We start from the raw sequence: 4,750 nt of genomic DNA, 5'->3' as shown, positions 1-4,750 counted from the left end.
GTTTCAAAAAACGCTAAGAGTGTAAAAGGGTCCTGAGGCCGCGAGGTTTGGGGCCCCTCGTCTTCCTTGGGGTCCTGACCTCTCCCTGGTCAAGCTCACCCTCTCCCGTAATAGTGGCATCTGCTCTCCCTTCTGTGAGCTTCAAGGGTCTGTTTTGAAACTGAAAATCCAAGAACGGATTCTCTTTTTCTTCCTAGACCTGGGTCCCTGTGCTGGGACTAGCTGAGAAATGTCACGGCAGTCCTGAGTCCAGTCACCGTCCCCAGGACCTGTCGCACAGCCCGCGGCACAGAGAGAGCAGCGAGGGACACAGAGTTACCTCCTCATTATTCGGGGAAGAAGGAACTCAGGCTTACATGCCCTTCACAGAGATCAGAAGACAGTTTTATAACATTTGATGAGATAGAAAAATGCTCTTGTAATTAAAATAAAAAACAAACATTCTCAACCCAAGAGCTTCGCATTGCCTGTTCCTTTTTTCTGGAATGGTCTTCCTCCAGATGTCCTCTTGACCCCATCCTCTGCGCCTTCTAGTCTTCCCTTCTTAGTCTACCTTCTCAGTGAGATCTTTCCTGACCACCCCGTGTTTTCCTGATCCCCCAACCCTGCTACACATTTTCTTTTTCCTTTCCGAAGATTTCTGACACATTATAAGATCTATATACGAATTACTTATTATCTGTCTCTCCCCCTCTCAAGCCTAAGCTCCATGACATCGTGGTCTTTGTTCGGAATCTGAAGCTCCTAGATCAGTGCTTGGCACACAGCAGGTGCCCAGTGAATATTTGTAGGATGAATAGGAGCCGGGCTGATACACAGAAGAAACATGTGCATCCAGATCCTAAGCAAAAAGAGTGCACGGGAGCTGTAAGGCTGTGCATCGCCCTTAGGCTCTGATTTGAGCCTGCGGCCCAAGTCTTTCTCAACTTCTTGCCCCAAGTCATGGCTACACTGGGAACCTGGAGTGTAAGTGAAGCCTGGCCCAGGTGACTCCCACACACACTGCCCTCCGAGGCCATAACGAGAGAGACCCAAAGATGTATGTGCAGGGATGTTAGCTGTGATGTCAGGTGCAACACTGAAAACACGAAGCCTACGCGCTATGCAGAATGCTTACATAAGTTGTAATTATCCATAAGCCAAATTATTAAGCACCTATTAAAGATGATGCCCGTAGGGACAACTGGATGGGCTCAGTCGGTTACACATCCGACTTCGGCTCAGGTCATGATCTCATGGTTCACAGGTTCGAGCCCCGCGTTGGGCTCTGCGTTGACAGCTCAGAGCCTGGGGCCTGTTTCAGATTCTGAGTCTCCCTCTCTCTCTGCCCCTCCCCCACTTGCACCCTGTCTTTCTCTCTCTTTCCAAAATAAATAAACATTAGATGAAAAATTAAAACAAAAAAACAAAGTGAAGGATACAACAGTTTTTAGTATATTCATGGAGCTGTGCAACCAATCACTTCAATTGATGCTAGAACAATTTATCACCGTGAAACAAAGCCCTGTAGTCGTCAGCAATCACTCCCCCGCTCCCGTCCCCCCAGCCCCTTGACAACCACTAATGTGCTTTCCGTCTCTAGGGACTTGCCTGTTCTGGGTGTTTCACGTATGGAATCACACAATATATGGTCTTTTTTAAAAAGTGTGTTTATTTTCAGTTATCTCTACATCCGCTGTGGGGCTTGAACTCACAACCCCGAGATCACACTCTTCCCAGTGAGCCAGCAGGTGCCCCAGTATGTGGTCTTTCGTGCCCGGCTTCTTTCATTTAGCACCCCAGTTTCACGGCCCCTCAATGGTGTCGAGCGTATCGGCGCCGCCTTCCTTTTTACTGGCAAATAATGTCCCATTGTATCGATAAATCCCATGGTGCTTCTCCATTCATCCGACCTTCGGACGTTTGGGTCGTTTCCACCTGAGGGCTGTCATGAACATGCCGTTGTGAAGACGCACGGTTTGTGCAGATTTTTGCCTTCGTTTCTCTTGAGTCGGTGCCTGGGAACAGGAAGCCTGTGTCACACGGTGGCCCTATGTTTCACCTTTGGGGGGGCTTCCAGACGGTTCCGAGTAGAAGCAGTGTAGGACGCACCGTCGTTCACCCCACCAGGAATGCGGGGCCGGCTCCCCGGCCCCTGCTCATCTCCCGGGGCTCCACCTGGGCAGTCTCTTCCTTCTGTCCCCAGGGCACTCACCGTCCCGTCAGACCTTCACCTGTCCCTTCGGTCCCAATTTCAATGACAATGACACTTCCACAAGTGTTCCTTTCCTCCAATTTCTCCAGACATGTGATGGCTTCTTGCTTTTTTGTCATACTTTCAATATCCTGTTTTATTTCTTTAAAAAATCTTTTTAATGTTTTTTCATTTTTTGAGAGAGAGAGAGAGAGAGAGAGAGAGAGAGACAGAGCGTGAACAGGGGAGGGGCAGAAAGAAAGGGAGACACAGAACCTGAAGCAGCTCCAGGCTCAGAGCTGTCAGCGCAGAGCCCGACACGGGGCTTGAACCCACAGACTGCAAGATCACGACCTGATGCTTAACCGACTGAGCCACCCAGGCGCCTCATATCCTGTTTTATTTCTTTAAACACTTGAAGAAGGCTCTTCAGCTTTTCCAAAGGCTCTGGACGGCAGTTTCTCTTCCTGCTGACGCTTGCTCATGGTGGCTCACTTCCCGATGTGCCCTGTGAGTTCCAGAATCCCGAGGGCTCTGCTCAAAGTTCTGGAACTCCCTGAGCATTTGCATTTGCATTTGCTCCCCTGCTGCCTCTGCTGTGCCAGGCTCTGCGGGGCTCTACCAACGAGGACCAGATGAGACGGCAAAAACCTCCACGTCAACCCGTGGCTTCTTGCCCCGAGCCCTGTGAGGGCGGCGCCCGCAGGGACGCAGGGACGGTCTCAGGAGACGTCTTCTCCTCCCACCCGCGCGGCCCTCCCTGGGGCAGAGAATTCGGTCGCTGTTCACTCACCCAGGATGCCTCTCTTCTGGGGGTTCTCCGCTCCCTGGGGGGTTCGGATCCGACCTTCCTCCCTGCTCAGACCTGGAGAGACACCCCCAAGGGCAAGGCCAGCTGCAGCCCCCAGCAATTGTGGCGTCATTTAATGGAGTATTTCAAATGTGCATAAACATACAAAGAAGAGCGGGTGAAGCCCGTGAACTAATCACACAGCCAACTTTGAAGCCCGCCCTCCTCCCTCCCCCCCCCCCCAGTATATAACAGCTGAAAATACTTCGGCATGCATCTTTCAAATGATGAGAACTCTTTATCTAATTATTTTTTAAAGTTTATTTATTTATTTAGAGAGAGAGAGAGACAGCATGAGCAGGGAAGAGGCAGAGGGAGAGGGAGAGAGAGAATCCCAAGCAGCCCCTGCGCTGTCAGCACAGAATCTAACGCGGGGCTCAAACTCACAGACCTGAGATCATGACCTGAGCCAAAACCAAGAGTGGGATGCTTAACCGACTGCGCCCCCCAGGCGCCCTAATATAGCTTTCTTTTTATTTCTGGCCTGAAAGATGGCCTCTACTTTCCTGCCAACTCCATCCGTGCCTTTAAAAAGTTTTTTTTTTTAAAATTAATATTGCTTCAGTATTTTTAGGTGTTCTGTTTCAAGAGGCGCTCTCTGGATATCTAGCCGGTCATTTTGCTGGAAACAGAAGCTCCTGACCAATTTTGCTTTAAAAATGTCATCTCAGGGATGCCTGACTGGCTCACTCCAGGGATTGTGTGACTCTTGATCTCGGGGTTGTGAGTTTGAGCCCCACGTTGGGTGTAGAGATTAGTTAAAAATAAAATCTTTTTAAAAATGTTTCAATATTTATTTATTTTTGAGAGAGAGAGACAGAGTGTGAGCAGGGCAGGGACAGAGAGAGAGGGAGACACAGAATCTGAAGCAGGCTCCAGGCTCTGAGCTGTCAGCACGGAGCCCAACACGGGGCTTGAACTCGCAAACTGCAAAATCATAACCTGAGCCAATGTTGGACACTCAACCAACTGAGCCACCCAGGCGTTCCTAAAAATAAAATCTTTAGAAAAAAATGTCATCTCTGCATATGTGCCTAGAAAGAAAAAGACTGGAAGGAAATACATAACAAGACTAACAGTAGTGAGTTCTCCATCATGAGATTATACATGATTTTTGTTCTCTTTATCCTTTCCTATCTGCAGTGATCATGAATGAATTCTACAATCAGAATAGAAAATAAGTCCCATTAACCTACTTGAAACCATAAATTTGCCTCTGAACCTCGGCTCCTCGCTCTGACTTTCAGCCTCACTGACACCAGCCTTACTATAATGATCATAGGGGCTGCCCCAGGCCACTTGCACAATCCTCGGTCTACCGGCTGGCAAGGGGTGAGTGGGGGAGAGGATCCTGACTGCATCCCCCCTGCCTGCCCATTGACTTGCCCAAGGCTGAGGGTCCTGAGCCACCGGGGAGGGGGCAAGTCGGGCCGACAGTGGATGTGCTTGGTTCTTTCCTAGGTAATCTGGCAAACCTGCCCCAGGGGCAGAGGTGAGGAAGGACGGCCATCAGAGTGTCCGAGCAGCCTCCACCTTGATTGAGGGGATTCGGGAGAAAATTAACCTCCCTGACCCTGCAAAGGTCACTCAGACCACTATGTGTGCAGGCTGGGCAGGACTTGGAGGGTGCCCCCCCCCCCGGCCCCCAGCCCAGCCCCTGGGGCCCTTGGCCGATGCAGCTGTGACTCCAGGCCAGGCGCAAGGCCTCTCTGAGCTTGTCTTCTTAT

The sequence above is a fragment of the Crocuta crocuta genome, unplaced genomic scaffold (assembly GCF_008692635.1).
Source record: "Crocuta crocuta isolate KB4526 unplaced genomic scaffold, BGI_CrCroc_1.0 scaffold636, whole genome shotgun sequence".
Lineage (NCBI taxonomy): Eukaryota > Metazoa > Chordata > Mammalia > Carnivora > Hyaenidae > Crocuta > Crocuta crocuta.
This window is presented reverse-complemented; position numbering follows the sequence as displayed.